Consider the following 25,234-nt stretch of genomic DNA (forward strand, 5'->3'; position numbering starts at 1 on the left):
CAAAACTAATCTTGATTATATTCAAACAATTTTCATACCAAAAGACATATTCCCCCACTTCTATCCATTCATTAGTATTTATTTACACATGTATACGCTATATCACTGGGCAGAATTTGTGCTTCTTCACATTTATCATAGTGGTTTAGACTAGTGTTCCCCAAGACCTGGCCGTGGAACACCTGCTTCTGGTCCACGGTCCACCTCTGTAAAAACAAAAGAAAAATAAAATACTCACCTTCCCTGTTCCCCTTCAGCAGTCTTCTCTTCCTTTACTTAATTTACATGTTAATTGACTCTACTCTATTGACAGCATCATGATGTCATTTCATCCTGTCTTCCGACAATAGGACCATGCATTATTGCGGAAGAGAAGACTGCTGCAGGGGAATGAGGAAGGCGACAGAGTTTGGCTGGGAGTGGGGACATTGGATGCAGAGGGTGGGGACAACTAAAAGAAAGGGGACATGGGAGGAAGGCATGATGCAGGAAAAGAGACATGAGAGGGGACATGCTGCAGCAAAGCGGACAATATAAATGGGGTTGCTTCTTCAGAAAATGGGACACATTAAACTAGGCATGCAGGGAGTTATGGTGGGGCATGCAAGCATACATTTTTGGCTATGAAACTATGACATCAGACCGCATCTCCTCACCTATTGATCCCTGGAGAGAAGTTTGGAGTTTATTTAAACAAAAAAATAAACTTTTTTGAAATGTCAACATCTGGATTCTAAAGACAAATTAGGTCCAACATTGACAAACTCTGCTGAGGGAATGAAAAAACTACAATTTTGTCGAAAAATATGAGGAAAAAGAAGAGAATAAAAGTAAATAAATTACCCCCTTGGAACTGATCCTTCTCCTGATGATGCCTTCTCTGAAACTAGATGCCCCAGGCACAGAACACCTAATGTGTAATGCCAACAGTTATTTCCAGAATTGAGTCAAAGCAATTGATTACCTCTTCATCTGGTCCTAATGAGACTTGATACTTTAACATTTTTGTATAACATTGCTGTGTAAACATATAGGGACAGATTTACTTACCCGGCCCATTCGCGATCCAGCAGCGCATTCTCTGCTCTGGATTCGGGTCCGGACGGGATTTATGATGGTAGTTCCTCCGCCGTCCACCAGGTGGCACTGCTGCGCTGAAAAGCATCTGAACGCACTTCAATACACCAAGCTGGACCAAGTGAAGTTAAGCGCATCCCAAGCGACACATTTTTGTTTTTTAAATGCAGCGTTTTTTCTGAATACGTCGGGTTTTCGTTTGGCCACGCCCCCCCCTGATTTCCGTCGCGTGCATGCCGGCGCCGATGCGCCACTATCCGATTGTGTGCGCCAAAATCCCGGGGCAATTCAGGTACAATCGGCGCAAATCGGAAATATTCGGGTAACACGTCGGGAAACCGCGAATCGGGCCCTTAGTAAATGACCCCCATAATATTTATTTCAAATGGGATCATTTAGCAGCATATAATAAAAATTACATTTAGTTAAGCTACTTATTTTCAACGTATATAAGACTGTCACTAGGGTGTAGATACATTTATAGATAGAACCCTATGCTCTGTAATCATATTCAGCAGATTCTCCAGGTATTGATCCAGTCTTTAGTGGGGAGCCACATTTCACAGTTCAGACTCCATTTCCCACTATCCCCAGTCATTATAGTTCTGGTATTCTGGGCTTCGCTCTCATTTCCTGGAAACAATACATGTAGTACTACTGATGTCATCAATTCATTTATTGAGTTTCTGTTGTGGTTGTGATTTCATAACATTACATAACAAATGTAGGAGATACATAGGATATTCCCAGGAGGTTCAATATAAGAATTACTGTAATATAGTGATTAGCTAGTCATCTTCTCACTAGGATTCAGAAATCCATATTCCTAATAACTGTAATTATAATATTAACTAATACAAAAATACAGTTTCAATCTATTAGAAAACTAACTAATGTTACCATTTTGCATGGTGCATTTCTTATTTTTGTGTTCTGGCATCTATCATGGGATAAAAACATATCAGCACTTTTCCTTATATACTGTAGTGCTCACTGCTCACTAAAATCTTAGGAGTGTCTGTAGCCTCTATACTCCTGAGGGCTTATCTAATTTATCTCAATATAGCTTAAATGAGTGTTTACAGCCCTTTAGGAGAAAATAGGTAACTAGAGAAGGAGTCACCATTCAGCTCCTCTGATAGATTGCTCTCTGAATGGAACATTGCAGTGTATGCTTTATGAGAATTGTATAGGCTGCAGAGTAAAGTTAGTGCACCAGGATGAGGAAAGAGAGGTAGATGTGGGTGGAAGTGGATGGGATTTTGCTTTATGTGGTTTGTTAAAAATGTGTAACTTAAATTGAGCCCTAACTTTACAGAGATACCTTAGCTGCCATGTGGGCTACTTCTACAGTATGAATACCCTTGGCAGCAAACTATCATGTCTTTTTTTGTTTATTCAAAATATAACTTTAATTATACAATGAATAAGACAATTTTTATTATAAATGTAATTCAGGCATATTCTCTGTCCAGATTACTTTGCATCCATGGCTACTGTGCCTACCATGCATCTAATGACCTGAACTAGGGTAAGTGGATCATTAGTATCTTTGATGCAGTTAGTCCACATAATTAGACCCACAGTTGGGTCCATCTTGGTAACATAATATTGGGCTTGTGTTAGACTCATGTGAAATCATCCCATAAATATATTACATTACTTGACAACCTCTTTGCTTTTCTATGCATCTGTTCTAATGCAATTGACTGTAGATCATACATATGGGTTTACTGTTGCCCCATTCTATTTTGAAGTAATACATGAATAGAGGTTCAAACAAATTGAAAAGAAACAAAACAAAGAGAGCGCTCATAGGGTAGTAAAATCTTGAAGAATTGGAGAGATGTATAGCGCATAAACGAATGCTCACCTTTTTTGGTTGTGCCCGTTTTTAGGCGCAAGTCTTATTTAGTCTTTATAAAGTGTGAGGGGTTCCTCAACCTTCTTATTCACCAAAAATACAGTTGATTTGCTGATTTGGAATGATGGAAATGCAGAAGTATAGATGGTGGATACCTCAAAGGAAATTGGATAGATACCAGATTTATTTACTCGTCTTGAATACAATGTGTTTTGGGAGTCTAGGGAGTTTTACAATTATGTTAGGAGACTTTAGATGAGAGTTTAATCTACTTGGAATTCGGAAGCTTCGAAATAGAGGTTGATTGCTCCTGTTTGCCCCAGATTCCATCTTAATTGAACAGAAAGGGCATTATTTTTGCACCTTGTATTTATGAAGTCAATTATCCCATAATCCAAATCAACCTACATATCCATGTACAGCACCGTGCTTTGGATGTGCATATCTGTACATAGAAGCTGTACAGCCTTTAAACAGTTGGGAATCTGTTTTTCTGGAATAGATATACTGGTATGGAGTTATTCGCACATTTATGTCTTTCTGTCTTTCTGAAAGTCTTACGTGATGGTAAGGGGGCTACCTTACAAAATAGAGGTGTTGTTTTCCTTATCCCATCCTGGAAAACATATTTGCATATTTTCCCAGAATCCCCTAGTGGATCATCAATAGCTATAAGTCTCCACGCACCTACAACGTGGCCTTAATTGGCAAAGTCTTGTAAGGAGAACTCTTACTTCCCAGCAAAAGCCTTCATACACACCCACCTAGTCTTCAAATACACTGCTTGGCAACCTGTATACCCATTAAAAATGTACAAGCAATATTAAGCAAGAATAGTAAAAAAAAAAATACATTTTACTATACCTTTAAAAAGAAAGAATAGCAGGGGTAGCAGGGATATTAAACATACAGGACTCTACCGCATTTTGTGAATGAGAATTATATATATGGTACTACACAAGGGAAACCCAGCCTCATCCTATCACTTATTAGTGTTGGTTATGAAGGGAGCACATAAAAGAAATGTCATCTCATTAAACTGAAGTATATTCTTCTCTCCAATTGTAGATGGTTCCTCTACGTCTGTATTGGTAATTTATTATTTATTAGACATTGTACACTAGAGAACTGCTCCATGAAAGATTTTTTTTGTCACTCTTTGCCTTGGTAATAAGGAAGGTATGCGTGTTGTGCCTCAGGTGCTGCTTGATATACTGCCTCCTATGACTACTGAGCTTGTGATTAAATTGCTTTTTTACGTTTGTCATGTTTACTCATATGTGATTTTCATTAGTAAGCGCTATTACATCTCATCCTGTGCTGCCTTGTGTTACTGTCACAGTACAAGAAGGAATAAAGAGAACATTGTAAATCCAGTCTCCTCACATCTAGCTCTCAGATACTGGCTCTCACTGTTACATTAGAGTCTATAATGCAGCTACAGGCCAAGACTGATTGAATATATTAAGTCTACCCTTACTGTACTATTCTGGCTTAGGGAGACTCAGACAGAGCTCTGCTGGAGGGATAGGCTTATAATGAGGCAACAAGAATTTTCTGGGCAACCAAGTAAACCATTTACTAAAATGTCTCTTATCTGTTCAGTCTTTTCCTATGGTATTTACCTAGGAATAGGCATAATAGAACAAAAATGATACAATTATGTATTTATAAAATGAGAACAATTTAACACAGTAAAAGAAATTCAACAATGGACCTATATAGATTAGAACATGTTACAAATTATTTATTTTTTAGTGAAAAATAAAACTTTTAAATAAAAGCTGAAATAAATAATAATAAATAACACAAGGCTAGCACAAATGCTTCATAAATACATGTGAAACCAGTTTGCACATGTATTTATGTGCAGTCTACACCAGAATTCTGGCATGGACTGCATAGTAAATCTGGGCTTATGTGTGCTATAAACTGTAATGTGTGCATGTGAGACATTAAAGAGGAGCGTTCACCAGCTCACATACGTAGAGATTGAACCCCATGGTTGCAGAGATATCAGTCCCAGTATCTGACCATTATAACACTCTCTATTTTCAGAAAGGAGGTGTTGGAACAAAGGACTGTGTTATGGTAACCTCAGTAGCTCAGTGGGCGTGAAGATTATCATAACACAGGCTCACTGCTCTGTTCAAGTGGAGAGGGCTACAATGGTCAGATACCAGAACTGATATCTCAGCAACCATGGGGACAAAATTTAAAGTGTCCCCTAATCTGTGTAGCAGTCCTTATAGATTGGCATGTTCATCTCCACATGTGTGAGGCGGTAAAAGGCCCCCTTTAAGATTGTAAATGTCTGCACTGTCAGTCACAACTAATAATTGTACAGAATGGACATCTTTGAATGGACAGACCACTGGATCTTAATAGCAATGTGATAAGCTCACAACCAGCAAAAATTATATTTTTTTATGGTTTTCCATGTGAGTCTCTCGTCTGTTTTTTTCTTGTTTCTATATCTATACATCACAGTGGGATGGTTGCCTAGCAAGAGTGTGAATATGCGGGACATGCTTTCTATATTCTTGTCTTCAGCATTTCCAGTTTTCGGAAAAAAAAGGTACACATACAACTAAATGGGAATGGTGTTATATGTGTATTAATAGATTTTTGGCTATTTAGTTACATTTCATAACTTATATTCCATATTGAATTTAGGATAGCTACTTTTGGTGCTGATACGTTTAATATTTGGGTTATATCTGTCTTTTGTCCTACTTTACGTTGGGGCAGTATTTCAGTTCATTTTTAGCTTCTGTTATAATCACTCCTGATTTTTGAATTAGCTTTTTAGAAATTAAGGGATCTTAAAATAAAATCACAGTTACAGATACTGATAATTATTAGGTTCCATTCACATAGTTATTTAAAAGGAGTTTATAGCTCAGGCTCCCTGACTTTATACTTATTGTATGGATAATATACATCAAGAGAAATATCACATTTGGGCACATTTACTAAGGCTTTGCACTGCTTTGCGGCGCACATTTTTCGGACTGTGCCCCTTTTTCAATGGAAAAAAGGCTTTCACAGCTATTTAAGTTGCGAGTGTGTTGCAATTGTGTTACAAGCAACCCTTTTTTTTGGCGTAGCTGCGCTGGCTTCCATGCGACACAATTTAGGGGGTTTGCCATCGTACCATCCGACTGACATGCACCACTAAAAAGTCTGTGAACTCCGGGGATGGGGGGATTGATAAAAAAAAGTTGAGAGGAGGAAAAATCATGGGGAATTAAAAATGATGAAATTTTTTTCTAGGCACAAACAGTCTAATCTAAAATCAGGGGATACAGGGATAGAGCTTGTGGTTATTCTGGAGGAATTCCTTAAAAGATGTAATATCTTATGTCTCATAACAAAACATTGTGTATACATGAGTAGAAGTCTAGAATGTCTGCAAAAAGAGTCTACTGCCTATTTATGCCCAGGCTTATATTTATTAGTATGATTTTTTTTATAGTGCAGTAAATTCAGGCAAATCACAATAAATGTAGGAAAATAAATACAGTGTAAAATACATAAAATCATCAGCCTCTAACACTGAGGATGACTTATTCAGACATGTGTCATGATAAGTTGTCCACTATAAGCGTGATAGACTGACTTACAGTCACTGAATTATCTTGTGAAATTCTGCTCATATAATAAAGCTAACATTGGAGCTGAAATTATAATTCTGGTTCTCACAGATATTTTGTGCTGGGGAAAATGTATTTATGACAAGTAAAATAAAAAAGAAAATTATGATCAGTAAGTTCCATTATAGAACTATCATCATCATCATCATCATCAGGGAGAATAGCAATGAAAGACAAGATGCACATCAAGTTTTAATCCCTCTATTGTCAGCATACATCAGGGGTATTCTCTATTTCAGCCCCTCCCCCTGAAAGCGGGAGGAGGAGCGAACATTGGCCCAAGCAATCGGCTGCTGCCGATGTTTCAAGTGTCTCCAAAGTGACTTAACTGTCCTTATATGGGCAATTACATCACCAGAAAAACACTCTGAATATATTCCCAGCGGAGGCCAGGGATGGATTCTATACAGTGGTCTCTGTCTCCCATAGCTTCTAATGGTATTTGCAGACCATATACTTTGCTCTCCAGAGAGCTGCTGTATTTTTCAATCCACAGTTTCATGCTGGATGCAACATTTACTGTGCAAATGGAGGCAAAAAGGATGCCTCCTTCTGTAGGTATAAACATATATACGTGATTAATGTGAATGTTGCTGCAGGAATGTCTTGATAATATGATAAACGTGTCCAAAAGACGATATGTTAGCAATTGTGTAGTCACTCATATTTGCATATTAGCCAAATGCAGGCAAATAACACAGGATCACTCTGTTCATAGTAGGTGATAGTCAGAGATAACTCTTTGCCTGCATATTGACCACTGCATATTCCACTGAGCATCAGGGGTATTCTTTGTTTCAGCCACTCCCCCCTGAAGCAGGAGGAGAAGTGAACATTGGCTCAAGCAAAGTGACTTGCTGCTGCAGATGTTTTGAGTGTCTCCAAAGTGACTTAACTGTCCTTATATGGGCAGTTACATCACCAGAGAAATACTCAGATATATGCCCAGCGGAGGCCAGGTATGGATTCCATGCAGTGGCCTCTGTTTCCCATAACCTCCAATGCTATTTGCAGAGCATATACTTTGCTCTCCAGAGAGCTGTTGTATTTTTCAATCCACAGCTTCATGCTGGATGTGACGTATGCTGTGCAGATGGAGGTAAAAAGGATGCTACAGGAATGTCCTAACATGATAAACGTATCCAAAAGACGATATGTGAGCAATTGTATAGTCACTCATATTTGCATATTAGCCAAATGCAGGCAAATAACACAGGATCACTCTGTTCATAGTAGGTGATAGTCAGAGATAACTCTTTGCCTGCATATTGACCACTGCATATTCCACTGAGCATCAGGGGTATTCTTTGTTTCAGCCACTCCCCCCTGAAGCAGGAGGAGAAGTGAACATTGGCTCAAGCAAAGTGACTTGCTGCTGCAGATGTTTTGAGTGTCTCCAAAGTGACTTAACTGTCCTTATATGGGCAGTTACATCACCAGAGAAATACTCAGATATATGCCCAGCGGAGGCCAGGTATGGATTCCATGCAGTGGCCTCTGTTTCCCATAACCTCCAATGCTATTTGCAGAGCATATACTTTGCTCTCCAGAGAGCTGTTGTATTTTTCAATCCACAGCTTCATGCTGGATGTGACGTATGCTGTGCAGATGGAGGTAAAAAGGATGCTACAGGAATGTCCTAACATGATAAACGTATCCAAAAGACGATATGTGAGCAATTGTGTAGTCACTCATATTTGCATATTAGCCAAATGCAGGCAGATAACACAGGATAACTCTGTTCATAGTAGGTGATAGTCACAACTCACTCTTTGCCTGCATATTGACCTCTGCATATCCCACTGAGCATGCCCACAACACTGATCAATAGAGGTCAGGTAATTTTGTTATTTGGAAGCTTTAAGGAACTGATCTGCAGGGTGACAGATGGAGCTCCCTCCTTTCTTTATTGAAGAATCAGTTTTAATAATTATTTTTATACTGCACATCAGAAAGATATAGAGGAAATGTATTCAGTTCCTAAATGTGTTATTGTGTTTATTTCACCATAAACTGCAAAGCTTATAAAATGAACTTTAGTAAGGACAATTGATTCAATTATGTTCCAGGGTCAGCCACGACAGCTAGCAATTGAAATATACAAAGTGTGTGTCATTACCAGTATATCTCTGTCTAAATGAAAGCTATTAGTGTAAATGCAGCTGCAAAGATAATCAATATCCATAGTCTTTATCATCCATCATAGATACAGTCCTGTAATAAGATGCCGTTAATTAGTCTTTAATTCTTAACGCTTTGTTCAGTGTAATTAGAAAGTTTAAAGCTTCTCGACAAATCTGCAAGTCACTGCAGAGGATGCCACAAATATATTAAGGAGCGATCAATACTAAAAGATGTATTATTTAATCACGGTTGTAGATTTCTATAACAGTAGAAGTACACCATCAACATCAGCAGCTTATTGTCAGACGTGTTCCTTAGACATTGCTCTGTAAACAACTTCATAGTAGACAGATCCTTTGTTATTACTTCTAGTAATTTAGCCAAGTGGGTGTTACTAGTTGGGGATGATTCCTTAGAAGTTTCTGCCTCTGGTCCAGTCATGGCTAATATTCCCAGATGTTGATGAACATTCATAGAAGATTTTTCCCATAAACATGTCATCATCAGTAAATGTTTATAGCTAATTATGTTCTATCGCCATTGGAGCTGTAAAGAGCAGATGTATGATAATGAATAACCCACTAATACAGCGTTCCCCAACCATTGGGCCATGGCCCACGACTGGGCCGTGGAGCAACTGGTCCCAGGCCGTGGCCAAACTCTGTACAAATAAAAATACAATACTCACCTTCCCCTTTCCCTCACAACAGTCCTTTCTTCCGTTACATCATTTCTGTGTTAACACTCACAGAAATGAGCAGTGCATTATGTCATGACATTGTTTCTGCTGACAATAGAGCCATACATTAATGCAGAAGAGAAGTGAAGGAAGAGAAGACTGCTGCAAGGGAATGCAGCAGGTGAGTATGTTGTAGGAAAAGGGACTGAGCCCCTGATTGTAATGTACAGTTTATAGAACTTGTCACATCATAGTAAATGATGGCCCCCCCTAAGGCTCCTGACCACTGGCACAACCCCCTCTTTTGCACCCCTTAAAGTTACATCCCTGTATGTACCAATTATATATAGGTTGTTTAAGTTATTTCATGTTACTTATGTTTAATTAATTTATTTATTTATATAATTTATAATTTTAAAAATGTTTTTGATGCATAGCCATGGGATGCAGAAATGTATGCGGCTGGGGTATAATTTGAGCAAATCTGGGTCATTTTGGAGCATTCCAGAGTGAAAGTTTACGTTTTCCAAATATTGACAACTGTGTTAAAGGAGTTTGTCCTTCGTTTATCTTAAGAAATATATATTTTTAAAATTTATTGTTAAAACTTCAATTTATGATTCTCAAATATCCTGTGCACAAAACCCAGTTGGGGTACATGGTCATTCTGGGTAGCTATTTCTACAATATACAGGGGAATAGCTGTATCTGATGGAACAAATTGTTGCAGGCTAAGATAACATCACTACATATATTATCACATGATACGCTCAATTAATTTTTTGGCCCTTCATTTTAGCAGTGATTCACACTGTGATGTGGTAAACGGCATTAATGTATTTGGCGCAACATAAGGTGAACTAATGAGAGTCAGAAATGACATGTCACATTCATGAAGGGGTTTTGAATTTGGTAGACTTGATTTTTGTATGTATAATTATGCACCAAAAATTGTAACAAAAAAATTGTAGGGAAAGCCTCAGGTTTAAAGAGCTGTGCCCAAATTGAGTGACACAAAAAAAGTCATGAGTGTCGGAAAAGAAGCTAAATTACTAGATATACAACACATATACACAAAATATCTTTCAAAGAAAAGCTGTATATCCTTATACAGACCAATAAGCATTTTATTGCTTATGCATTTTATTGCATAAGGATAAAGTTCTTGGAAGAAGAAAGTTGTATGCTACCCAGCTGTCTCAAGGATTTGCAGGAAACAAGAATGAATGGATAATACAACACTTTGGATCCAAACTTCTGCAGTAATATTCCTCCGTCTCCAGGGCAGTGTGGCTGTCAGGCACGTTCACCTTCTCGCTTCCCCTATCTATCTTATATTTACTAAGTGACCTGGAACCAGTTTTCAGTTGACTCAAGGCTTCCACGTTCGCTGAGAATGATTGCCTTCACTAGCAGATGGCATTCCATCTATTTCTGTATGGCATATTGCATCTAATTTCTTACATTTATCGCTTTTGATGACTTAGGGCCAGATTTATTAGATGCGTTAAATTTCTATGACAAATTTCTTGCATGTTTGCACATCATCATAAATATGTGCGGAATGCGAAAAGGAAAAGAGTCTGTACAACAAAACACTTTCTGTACAGTCAGAATGTGAAAAGGTTATTTAAGAATATCCACAAATTGAGGGATTCTGAAATATTGACTTTTTGTGGACGAGTACACAGCCATGGTTTTTATGAACACAAGACAAGATAGAAATATGTTTATTTGGGACTACATAAAGGCAGTTACAGATGCCAAATGAATTGTCAGCAATAAGTAACAGATGGCACCACGTTCGTCACTGTAATGCGCTATGTTTACATGCTGCTAGCCCTGACAGAGATGGACCATCAGCTGGTCTCAGACTAAATGCAGTGAATTAATACTCATAATTAGTTTTTATTTGTTGCAGACATATTTTACAACAAACGCTATGGGAAGCAAATCGTTCACTGTTTGAAAACTTAGTAAAAGATGAACTCTCCGTATGCTTTGTTCTGGAGAATAGAATGGAATCCCTAGGACACGATATTACCTTCCTAGAGGAATTCACATTTAAGGACCCATGTAAGGAACTGTAATAGATAGAAACCTGTCATCAAGTTCAAAATGTTGAGACATTTTAAGGGGCATTTATTAATTTTGGCACAGAGTGGCGCTAGAACCGTTCTATATTTTACAGTGCGATATAAGTTTGTGGCTCAAGGGATTAATTAATTGGTGCATGGACTAAAATGATTATAACTCCCTAGACCAGCTTTTAGCACAAAAAGTGCCAAAAAAACATGTCGGAAAAATAGAAGTGGCAGAAAACTGTTGGATTCACAAGCAGCACCAAAATTTTGAGCCCCAAAAATAGAACAAGTTGAGTTGTAAAACACCAATATTATTGCCCCGACACTTTGTAAATTCAGGTGCAAGAGGCGCAGAGAGGAACACTGCCAGTTTTCCGTTTGAAAGGCCATAATAAATGCCACCCCTTTATGTGTCGATGCACCCTGATCAAATTTGTGTGTTTCTTTAAATCTAATCTAAATATGGAAGTTTACATGGAATATTGCTAACAGAAGTGGGAATAAAAGAAGATATATCTTTCGGCATTTTGTACATTTGCTATACTCAGGATGGTTCAGATTGATGAAGGTGCTAGATACTCTGGCCATTATATAGGTGTGTCTAAATTCACAATAACATTGTTTACTACTGCTCTATAATGTCCTCCATTTTGTTGAAGCTTCACTTCATGTATGGGAAGTAGAGTAAGGGTGTTAATATATTCTACATACCTATAGAGCAACTAGTCTACACTTACTGACTCTGAGAAAATGGAGATTTAGAGATCCTGCAGAGGGAACAACTGAAAAATTGCTTAGATAAGTCACAATAATGGCCAGATATAGTGTCAATCCTTATGTATCTTTGCAATAACTTTTTTTTTTTCTGAAAAGTCACCTTAAACAACAGGTAAGGTAGGAGAGTGCTATATTGGGTTAACACAGAGAACAAAACATCCTTATATTTTCTTGCCAAATTTACTACAATAATATATATGGGTGAGAAGTGCAGCCAAACATCTAGCACTTTATAAAATGTATGTGATAAAATGGGACTGGAACATTCTGATATAGATCAAAAAGTAGACGGTAAATGCTTCTAAAAATTGGAGTTTTGTTCCTTTCATTGTCATATATATATAAAAATGATAGAATAGTTACAGAACTTAATGGTACAACTTCCAATTCAGGCCAATCCCAGTACAAACCAGTAAAATTTCTTATTACATGACTGGTAGCTGATGTATTTTATTGCATTTCCAAAATAAATTCCTACATATTAATCACTCTGACTATTGAGAAAGACAGTGACTGCAGGAGAAAGGAATGACTGACAGTTCTTGTATGGAGTAAATCATCTACTTGATGGATGTCTCATCTGAATGTGCTACATTTATAATTTATATTTGCCTTACACTAAACAAAGTAAACAAAAGGCTGAGCTATTATTGTGTAAGAAGAAAATTGTCATTCCATGATTTCTAACACAGCAGGCAGCGCTCTAAATCAAGAGAGAAATATCAATACTACCACTGCAGTCCCAATTGTAAGTGTAAGCTCATTTGTAAAGTAAAGATTTACTGCATGCTGTTTATTCCTGAATAAATTGCATTGGATATTCCTGCTGATAGTAGTGGGAGGTTTTATACACAACATAAGTAACCTTAATAACATAATCTGTTAATGAAATATACATGTAATAAGCCAAGGAAGTGGCCAAAGTGAATGAATAATATAAAGTATACAGATAAATGTTACAAAAAATTATTATGTCTACCCCAAAATGCGGCATTATGGCCCCACGGATTTATTAATTACTCTTTGAAAATAAAAATGCAAAGTAAAAATATGCAGCATACAAACCAGGTACAACATTTTTTTTTTCGACAGGAAACAGAAAAACATAAACATGGTTTGTTCACTATTAATAAGCATCAGTATAATGCTTAAAGAGAACCCGTCAGGCAAAATAACCCCCCTAAACTAAATATATTCTCATATACTGCCATTAGAGAGCATTGCCTCTATCCCTTTATTGTCCCTCTACAGGCCTGTAAACCTAAGCAATGAGGTCCTAAAGCTGTATGCAAATGTCCTGTGAAATGTCCAATGAGTCATTAGCATATTCAAGCTGTCCAGCTTATTCATGAGTGGGAGGTACAGCCACACCCCCAGTGCTTGACTGACAGCCTGTATAATGGCTGCTCCATGTGCTTTCTCCATGTGCTCCACGCCCCCTGCAGCCTGTGTGTGTATGAGAAAGATACAACAGCTCCAGGATACAGCCATGTTATGTCAGGTACTTGTGTAGCTGATGTCTGTGTCTCTGTGTGTAGGAGGATGCAGCATGTCAGCAGATGCAGCACAGACACTAGCAATGCTTTACTATACATTATACACAGACATGAGCTGGGGGAAGAGAGGGGCGGGGGAACAGGGGTGACATCACTGCCTCTGACCATGTGACCAGCCTCATTTACATAATAAAGAATAGATGATTTTGCTATGATTAATGTATGAATTCACTAGATTAAGGCTGGGATGGGATCCTTGTGAGCTCCTCCAACAGGTAGTGGTGACAAGACTAGTGACACAGACCTGATGACAGGTGTCCTTTAACATTACATACAGAGGTCCAAAAATCCCATCCAACCCCAACCTTCCCACCACATCTCCACCCCATTGGTCTGGTCCCAAACCCCCCATTCAACCGTATTGCATATTCTTCCCCACATACATACACTACTTCATCTGAACACCTTTACTCCTATCAACCTCCCAGTTATAACAAAACTTTAATTGTTCTTAGGCTTGGGTGACAAAACAACGGAGAGTCACTAATGTGTGCTTGTTTTTTGTTGCATATTTATATCATAACCCCAAACTACTAAAGAAGTTAGTTGTACCTACAGTATAATATTTATATCCATGGTATTGGGGTGAAAATTAAAGCACACTCTGAAATTTGTATGGGCTGTATTAATATTATAGCCCCTAGAAGTTTGGAATTTACTTCCTATATGATACTAGAATCAGGCTTCTTGGGGAATGGAGGTTGCATATATGAATATTATAGCCCCTAAAAGTTTGGAATTTACTTCCTATATGATACTAGAATCAGGCTTCTTGGGGAATGGAGGTTGCATCACTTCTGCCTGCTTTCAATCTGCAATGTTAGGATCTTTGAAGGACCTTCAAAGGTCCTCAAATGGCTCTTGTATTAAAAGCAGAAACAGATGTCTGAGGATTTTATGGGTTAAAGTCTTTCTCAGTATAAAATTTAGTGGGTGGTTTGAGTGGCCATGGGCCCCCTAAAAGGCTTAGGCCCCGGGCTACCGCCCAATATGCCTATGTTATAATACACTATTGGTAGTGAGTCTCTGGAGAAGTGGTTGACCTTGTTGAACCATATGCAACTAAGACACTTTTATATCTGTATTATAACTATGGCTAAGCTCCTGGTGTGGTGATCATAATTCTATAGCAATGGAAGTAGCAGTGTGTTGTAAACAAGGTGCCCAAAATATATCTTGATGCAAATCAAACCTGACAAAATATAATTTTCCTTTCCATGTAAATGGAGGAAGCAGCCGCACAGTTTTATGTATTTTTCTCATCTTCGCTTTGCCATCTTCTCCCTGGTATAGACTGAGAAAAATTACACACAAATCAAAATTGTCATCTAACAGGTAGAATAGAAAGGGCCATTCTATGATGGAAATCCTTTCAGCATTATTTATTAGAACTTAGATGGAATTGTGTCATTGTCTTCTATAACCTGACAGTTCAATATTCCCCTATGGAACTTAAATCCTATCTGACGCTCTTTGAGATGGGTGAAGACTGAACAATGGTGATTGAATTAGTCTAAAAGCATAAATGCTCATAAAAATGATTGCGATGTCATTCGGAAAATGAATGTTTCTCTCAAGTTGCATTGAATTGGCTTTTGTACAATCACCCAAGACAATCCACAAACATTCTCAGCACTTAGGTAAACCCAATAATGTGCCTGATTTAGTCAGTGATGGATATGAAAACATTAATGGCGCGAGTTACAATTCCGTTAATTTCAGCCCTATTTTCTAATTTGATTTGGAAGAAGAAAACAAGATTATGTTAAGATTTTTTGCAATTTGTATAATCCAGATGTATAAAGAATATTTCTGCTGCACGTTGTTTCAGTGAAATAAATGACATTACTGGGAGTAGTTACGGTATTACATTAGGATTTATTAATCCCATCTGTGGCTATCCTGCAGCTAACAACTTGATATGCTGGAATACTATTAGAGTCATCTTTTTGTTTACTCTTTAGACAAATCTACTTGGAAATGGACCAGACAAGACCTGGAAGGAGCACTTAAGGACATTGCCCAAGCGTTGCTAGGAAATTTGTGTAATAGGAAGGAACGGAAGATGTTTTATAATTAAAGGACAATTTCTATAATACAAATGACACTGTGTAAAATATGCAAGCCTTCATTTCCTTCTGGAAATAGGGCTACCATAACCTAACATCTGCTTGTAGAAGGGTTTCCAAGACATTTTGGTACATTCCAGACACAGGTAGCAACAGGTCTAGCCAAATATAAACATGGAAAGAGGATTTTTGAGTAAATCAGTTCTTATCAATCATATAGCCTATATTTGTAATGCAATGCTTGAAGGACATGGTATGTAAATTGTGACAAATTCCATTTTAAGGAGTTTCCCCACAAAAAGACATTTATCTTCTATTAACAGAATAGAGAATAAAGGTCAGATTTTTGGGGTCTCAAAAGTCCCCCTTAACCATCCCTGTGAAAGATAGACACATGTGTATGCATGGCATGAGTTTCTTTCATCTTTATGGGACTGCCAGCATGGTGATCACTTCAGCCTCAGAAAGGTAAATTTGGTGGATCTTTGGTTAAGATATTTGTTGTCAGAATAGTCCTTTATACTAAAGGTTATGCAAATTAGTAAGGGATAAAATTGTCAGAAAGCACCCACAGGTAGGTTCTGAAATATTCCTTTTAAAATTTCTTCTTTTTTTGGTAAAAATAGTATAATCCAGATGTCCAATCACCCATATACCTAAAAAATCATCTTAAAAGTCATTTGTGAGTGAGCCACACTGAAAGGCTAGAGGGATAGTGTACTACATAGAATTGGGGAATAACAATAATAATAATAATAATCGTAACTGCCCTATCTCTGATTATATAACACAGAAAACTGCAATTTTCAAAGCTGATTCACATCTTTAAAATGCCACTATCTGCGTGCTTCTATGTATTATAGAGCCCAAGATCTAACAACATCTGAAATGAGCCTCTTAGCACGACTCCTCTAGGGTAAAAGGTGATTTTATGTGGTTAAATAGATGTGCTTAAACATAAAATAAGGATTGTAAAGATTGTTGTTTATTGGTGAAAAATGCTGATGACAGGTGTGTTAGTAGAAGCAGGACTGTGAAAAAAAAAATTATATTCTAGGCTTGTAGCTGGACCTGGAGAACTCTGGTGCACTGGTGTATGAGATCTCTTTACTAACCACAGCACAACCCCCTTCTATAGTAACTGCTGTAGTATTCAAAAAGAAGCTTGCTACACCAGTGACTAACTACAGAGGCAGGGCTGCCAGTAGGAATTTCTGGGCCCTTGACTCATCCCCTGGCACATTAGTTTCCCATGCTCAACCTCAAAACTTACACACACACCCTCACCAAATTCATATTGATAATAAATACACACCTCATCCGCTGTAAAACCTAATACCCACCTCAGCTGGTGCAGAACCCTTATAATAAACAACATAGATTCTGCAGAACCTCATAGTACAGACTTCATCTGCAGAAAAAACTCATAATACACACCTCAGCAGCGGCAGAACATTACAATAGATACCTCAACTACTGCAGAACATCACATTACACACCTCAGCTTCTGCAGAACATCACAATATAAACATCACTTGCTACAGAACCTCATAATACAGACCATAGCTGCTACAGAACATCAAATACTGCTTGAAAATGGCTACATGGAGCTAGCCGAAACATTGCATGTTTTTGCCACTGGTGTATGAATAAATACTAACCATCACGGAGTGCTGCTCTCCTGCTGTTTCAGTTGATTCACAATATACACCTTAGCTCCTGGATTCATCACACATTTCACCTTTACAAATGCTGTAAAATGCTGCTGATTTTAGTCTAGTGTAGAAAGACCTTGTTCTCATGGATGTCAGATCCTCACTAGTCATAAAGCATCAGTTCACAACATGGATAATAGTTTCTGTTATTTTCTTTTATTATAAAAGATAATTACAGAAACTGTATAGAAGGTCTCCATCCTCCCTCCATTTCCCATTGTGTTACATGTATGGGGCTTCCTTCTGTCATTCTTCTGTTACCTATAGCAGAAGCGCTATTTTTCTTCTTTAAATAATGGAAGGTCATAATGGAAACTAAGTTCACACCGGCACTTTTTCTGTTCTAGAAAAGAAACTTTAGATGGAAGGCGAACATCTTCCATTCCCATAGGGATAGATGGCTGCTTCCAACATGTTTCCATTATATATAACAGCAAATATGACATGGGGTGCAGGTTCTATTTTCACTGTTATAGACAATGGAGAACGAGGAGAGAGGGTGCGATGGAGGAGGGACCTGGGCCTTACATAAATAAATACCATTCTATGCATCTCTAACAAATACTGTCCTATACACAGATAAATCAACTGCTCTACTGCTCGATACAATTACATGATCATACAGACATAGTATTATACATATTATCACACACACCAATTAATAAATACAAATATACACAGAAACATACATACGGGCATATGCCTGCATTACACACATATCACACACATACTTACCCACAGTGAAGTCTGTCATCCGTGTAGGAGTGCCATCCAACTTGCAGGAAGCTATGCCGAGGCAGACAAAGGGTTAAACACCTCCCTCTGCTACTCTGAGCCCCACAAGATCTCCAACGGTGCCCGTCTCCTCCTCTATTACCCCAACTGCTGCAGTGAAAAGGTAATAGATGGAGCACAGGCTATGCAGGAGAGGCTGTGCGGGCGCCCCCCAATATTTACATGGCACCCTGAACAAATCCCCACTACCTCCCCTGATAGCGGCTGTGGGCAGAGGGGAAGGAACTGTGATACAAGATCTCACACACCACTGCACAAAAGTGCTCCAAGTCCAGCTAAAATCCTGAAATGTAAATGCATTTTTCATAGTCCTGCTGCTACTAAGAAAATGAAAAAGTTTACACAGTTCTCCAGGACACTGGCTACCTAACACTGGCTGCAGTTTTGTATAATCAAACATTCTGACATGTTTCCTTTCATTTCCTCGCAGCCCTGGACTTGTGGCTACTAGTATTTTTATAAATAAATAATAGGTCTCAAACAATGACCCCTGTCCTGTAAATGAAAGAGGTTTAGAAAAAAACAGAAGCTCTGCTTCAGTATATTTAAGATTAATTCAGTGTAACTGAAAGTGATTGTCCTCATAAATCATGGTTTGCTTTTAGGCTCAGACAAAGGCTCAGTTTTATTGATATTTATGCTGAGGGTAGAACAAAATCAATTGTGCACATAATAAAATGCTTCCAGTAAAAGAATGATATTCTAACACTCCATCCAGAATGTAAAGCCGGAGAAAGTATATTAAGCGATTCTGAATCAGTACTTTCAACACGCCACAAATGCAAAATTGGTTAATTTAAATTACAGAGAGTTCTAAACCAGAGGGGGACAATGATACATTGGCAGCACTATCATTTTTCACAGAGCTCTGCAACATTTCACATGGCACTCATTAACTCGGTGTCATTTATACAGTATTTCAATTTGTTTGGAATTAGAATTTTAGATTAAATGAAAATGCTGTTCTGCCTAGAGTTCACAAAGTTATGAGAGAATACAGAATATTTATCTTTTGGTTAGTGGTTTCTTTGCTCATCAGATCAAACTTATCTTTATCTGAATCTCTATTACTTTGCCTAATTAAAATGAATCCTAATGATCTGAAGCCCGTTCTTCCCAGTAGTATCAATTTCTATGTTGTTGCAGGGTATATTTAAAGGGTTTTTTTGGAGGGGGAGATGGATTATTGATAACTTATCCCTAGGGTGGATCATAAATATTTGCATGGTAGTCGACACCCAGCAAGTCAACATAGCACCCACATAAATCATCTGTGTACAGTGGTCATAGGCACCAAAGTGGCGTGACTGTGAGGTGGCTTTGCCAGTGTATTGAAGCTCAGTTAATATTTTAGGGAATGTGAACAGAGCTTCAGTAACCCAGTATGACCACTACCTAAATGGAGTCTATCAGCTCCATCCACTAGCAACAGCGGATCAGTGGGCAAAGTATCCCTACTGACAGAGGCGTAGCTACAGTGGTAGCAGCCATAGCAGCTGCTATGCAGTGTCAGGGGGCCCCAGCATAGAGGATGTGCACCATTATATACATATGCTGCACATTGCACATCTTAATATGTATATAACTGTGCTCATCATGAATGTGTCGGGGGGGGGGGGGGGGGGGAATAACAGAATGACAGGACTAGGGATCTGTCATCTCTAATTCCTGCCATCTACTTCCCCCATGTGGTCGGAAGCTACTGGGATAAATCTGTGTATGTGCATAAATGTGTGCACTTAAGTGCACTTCAGTATTTTGTCTGATGGGTTTGGTGGGCCCTATTCAGAAGACTGCTATGGGACCCTGCGTCTCCTAGACTAATATTGATCGTATGTCCTGTTGATACGTCATCAATATTAACATCTTGGAAAATCTCTTTAAGTGAGTTTGTCCAGCACTAGGTTCCAGAAACAGCTCCATGTTAGTCCTTGGGCTATGTTCTTTATTGCTTTTGACACCCGCCTGGAGCTTCCCATGTATTTATGTGAATATATAAGCCAGTGCCCTCATCCTGTGCAGATAACCATGCACATGCTTACCTGTTACAACTAGTCTTTGTGGAGAGACTAAGACATGTGAACATATCATTATATAAAATAAGAATGGACTAAGGATACTGCTTTTTATGTGGCGTTTCTTATGTGGCTAGCTGTACATGGTGTAGGCCCCTGCAGATTTTACATTGGTAAAGTAAAACAGTAGACTAGCAACTGTGAGTACAGGTGGTCCCCTACTTAAGAACAACAGACTTAAAAACGACCCCTAGTTACAAACAGACCTCTGGAAGTTGGCAATTTACTGTACTTTAGTCCCAGGCTACAATTAACAGCTGTAACTGTTATTAAATATGTCTGTAGCTAAGATTTATTGTTAATCCTGGTTCTGATGACAACCCAACATTTTTAAAATCCAATTGTCACAGAGACTGAAAAAAATTTGGCTGGGGTTACAATTATAAAATATACAGTTCTGACTTATATACAAATTCAACTTAAGAACAAACCTACAGACACTATCTTGTACATAACCCAGGGACTGCCTGTACTATAAAACGAGCCAGCCTGCGTTGGATAATGATGGTGATGGTATGCATAAAGATTCATGTATTTTTTATGTATTCCGCACCATCCAATATGCATATGTCCTGAATATGGAGAAGGGAGAAAACCATTGCTAGACACCTCTCAGACATGTGGAAATCTAAAGCCATAGAAGTCCTACGCACACTACATGGCCAGATGGATCTGCTGATATCTAATCTGTATCTTCTATTATTTACAGAATTTGGTAGAGTTATGTCACACAGAATGGCGCAACATTCCTGATGGTGTATAAAAATCGACAATATTCCGATCAATTTTCTACTTTTGCTAAGCTGAAAACTTTTGTCCGTTTTACCATAAATTTGAAACTCAGTGGACTATGGGTCTGTCGAAAACTACGGGGGACAGTCACACTTTGCTGCCTTTAGACTCTTCTATTTTAATAAAACTGAAAGCAGCTGAGTCTTGTTTCCCACTGCTTCTTCAATCACAATATACAAGTGAGACATTTGGCTTATATTTCTGTCATTTTGCTTGTTACAGTCAGGGCATACTTACCCATAGTGCTGTCACTGGGTACACAGATGGACAGCTCTCTGTTCGTCTCGTTCCACTCTGCCGGTGAAGAGAAGTGATTTAGGATGAATCGATGGCGCAGAACAAAAATATCAGTTTCAGCAGAGTCAAGATCTAAGTCTTTCTCAGAAACATTATTTTGATGATATCTAAAACGGAAGAGAATAATCATCTCATATATGGAATTGATAGAATAAAATCCATGACACGTCCTCTATATGGTAATGCAGCTATTAATATGGATGTTAATATTGCAGCATGATTTAAGGTAAAAATGCCTATTAAGCTAATTCTACATTAGTCCACATTAGTCAAAACAGACTTTAGAGGTCCTAAAAGACATCTATCACCATTTTCTCAGTGGTAGACTGTCCCATAACGCACCATCGTTACCTGTAGGGCATGACAGAGCCACTTTCAGCTTCCTCTGGGGCCTCTGTCAGAGCAAGAAAATAAGCTTTTAAAAATATATTCAAATGAGCTGGAGGCACTCAGCACCTCCTGGCTCCTCCAAGACCTAATTTATGCACACCACCCGCCTCGCGCAGCTCGCAGGTATCCTTTGTGGCTGCACAAGAAATCAAGTCAGAGTACATTGCGGAAGACATCTTCGGAAGACTTCTGAGCCAGAGCGGACAAAACACCAGTTAGCTGTTCATTCTTGTAGGTGGGTGACGTCACTGGCTGTCTACCCGTGGAGATCCATGGGAGCGTTGCATAACAATGAGGCGGGGGTGTGCATAAATTAGGTCTCGGAGGAGCAAGGAGGTGCTCGTTGGTGGGACCCTGATCGCCTCTGGCTTATTTGAATATTTTTTAAAGCTTATTTTCTTGCTCTGTCGGAGGCCCCGGAGGAAGTAAAAAGAGGATTTATCAGTCCCTACAGGTAACAAGGGTGTGTTATGGGACAGTCTACCACTGAGAACATGGGAGGTTGAATTGTCCTTTTAGACTAAACTTTAGATACTTGTGTGGTGGTTTGTGGTGCTGTGGACATCTAGCCAGGGTGTAACTACAGGGATAGCAGCCATGGCAGCAGCTATGGGGCCCACAATGTCAGGGTGCTCTAGCATGTGGCGTATTGGGTGTGTATATGTATATATATATGGTGTTTTTATACTGTATGCACATTAATATGTATCTATGAGTGTATACAACCATGCACCTGCTGCTCATTTTCTTTACTTAAATTATATAACACATGCAGAGTTTACATGTAGCTTGCAATACTATATATTTTGGGGCATTTTCTTGCAAATATTTTTTTTTTGTTTTGCCAGAATCTTTGGTCTACTTATTATTATTGCATCCATCAAGCTTTTGTGTAACTTCACTATTGTTTGGTATGACATCACATTTCTTATTTGACCCCTTTCATTCAGGAAGCTATGGAAGGAGAATATTTGTCCATCTAAAAATTATCAACAGATTTGGTGGTCAAAAACAAATATTCCACTTATTCAACCAAAAAGATAGAACATTGAAATAATAGTAGTTTTTGTGTTTTCTTTAGTACCAACTAGATTGGTTTTAGAAAGGATCAATTTATGTACTGTAAAGTGTCAGGGGTGCTCCCGCGATCGCTGTCTCGGATCGCGGGCGCACCCGTGTTCCTGCTGCTGCCCCCGGTCCCGGGTCCCGCTCACCTTCCCTGGCTCCCGCGATGTCCTCCCTGGCACCCGCAGCTCGGCGCGCGCGTCCCCGTCTCCTAGGGCACGCGCGCGCCGTCACTCTTAGATTTAAAGGGCCAGCGCGCCAATAATTGGCGCTGGCCTGCTATAAGTTTCTTCCCCTTCCTGTGACCCTTGCCGGATCTTTGTGCCTCATAGCCTTAGAGAAAGCTTCCAAGCGAGTATTCCTGTGTTTTCCTGCATTCCTGTGTTTTCCTGCGTTCCTGTGTTTTCCTGCTTTCCTGTGTATTCCTGCGTTCCTGTGTGTCTCCGCTCCCAAGTCCTGTGTTTCCCGTGTTCCTCCGTGTTGCTGTGTTCCTGTGCCTGTGTTCCCGTCCCCTTCTGCCTGGACCTCCTGTTGCTGACCCCGGACTTGGACCTGACGTTGCATCTCTGCCGCCTGCCCTGACCCTGTGCCTGGACCTGTCTACGAGATTGTCATCCGCTAAGGTACCTCGACCTCGGCTGCCACCGTGGGCTAGTCACACCTGGGAACGACCTAGTGGTATCCTGCCGCAGCAAGTCCAACCCGCTTTGCGGCGGGCTCTGGTGAATACCAGGTGCCGCTAGGCTCCGGTTCCGGGTGTTGGCTAGTTACATCTCCCGCGGTGGTCCAGAGGATCCACTGATCCTGACATAAGGGTTAAGAATGTGGAATCGGATCTGAATCTGGATTTATACGCTCATGCCCTATATTTTAGGGGAATGTGTGTGGCTTCTGCACAACCAGGGACCACCGGTTCAAAAACTCTTTTTGAGGCATCAATATCTAGGGTCCATACTGCTGAGATATCTGTAGATGTGGATGAGTGAACCTTATGCTGTTCTTGAATGTACTTCTTACCAGTTCTCTGCGCAATATTTACTCATGTACTGGAGCCATGTTTATTGAATAAGTAACCCATGCAGGATTTGAGTTCATTTAGCACCACTTGATTGTCATTATATATCAAATATACTCTGATGTTTTCCCCGTTCCATATATTCTGGCATACAAACCATGAAATAATTGAAATCACTAGAGAATCACCAGTAATTGTGATAATTTCCCCCTTAACACCTCATTGTCATGTAAGCGTGAAAGGGTGTGAAAGAGATTGATATGATCTGCAAACTTTCATGGCCAGAGCCGCCTGATGTATCCTGTGGTGCCCGAGGCTGGGGACTTTATTTAAGAATGTAATAGTTGTGATAAATGGACCCTTTTAAATCCTATAAACTCTTAGTATATTTTTGATCTACTGAGCTTGAAAACAAAATAGAATATATGCCATGTTTAACTGCCATGGGCCTGGGGTGTAAGAATATTATAGCCCCTACAAGTCCAGATTTCACTTCTGTGTCTCTTTTGCCTATTTGCAATCTGTAATTTCAGGACCCTTGGAGGACCTTCAAAGGTCCTGGAATGGATCTTGTGTACATGTGTATTAAGAGCAGTTCCTTCATGGGTGAAAGTCCTTCTCTGTATAAATTAGGCTACCGCCCAAACCGCCTATATTATAATCCACTATTGCGTGTAACCATATGACCTGAAGCAGTACATATTTATAGACCTATAGCAGTAATAATTTACAAATTTAAAACAACATTCACTTTCCGTCTAATAAATGAAACTTAAAACTGGGATATTGTTCATAATTGCACGGTGTGTAATAAAATATCAGCCCTTTTATTCACTTTTTATATGTGTGCTTTCCTTTTCCAACCATGAAACCATAATTATGAGTAGAAGACTGTCTATATTGAATTATGTTCCTGGTAAAGACTGGTTCTCTGCATCACATTACCCGTCTTCGTATTAATCACAGTAGATAGCATTCCTTCTGACTGCGCTAAAATTCCTAATAAAGATGACACACAACCTCTTATAAATTGTGCTCCAATGACAGGACTATAACATCCCTTAATTTTTGGTGTTAAGAAAACAAATGAGGTGACCCCAGAGCAATCTCTAATAAGTATCATGGGTCAGTAATCATTCATGTGCCACAAGGAATGGAAATGAATTTCAATAACAAGCCAAAACTCTAAATCATTTTAATTTCC

At 39.0% G+C, this 25,234-nt stretch overlaps 1 protein-coding gene across 2 annotated transcripts in view; it reads left to right on the forward strand.

Moving 5' to 3' along the window:
- The window catches only part of SIAH3 (siah E3 ubiquitin protein ligase family member 3), a 55,226-nt gene that overhangs the window by 8,346 nt on the left and 21,646 nt on the right, over positions 1–25,234 (forward strand). The gene's annotated exons all lie outside the window — the stretch shown is intronic.

The sequence above is a fragment of the Engystomops pustulosus genome, chromosome 2 (assembly GCF_040894005.1).
Source record: "Engystomops pustulosus chromosome 2, aEngPut4.maternal, whole genome shotgun sequence".
Lineage (NCBI taxonomy): Eukaryota > Metazoa > Chordata > Amphibia > Anura > Leptodactylidae > Engystomops > Engystomops pustulosus.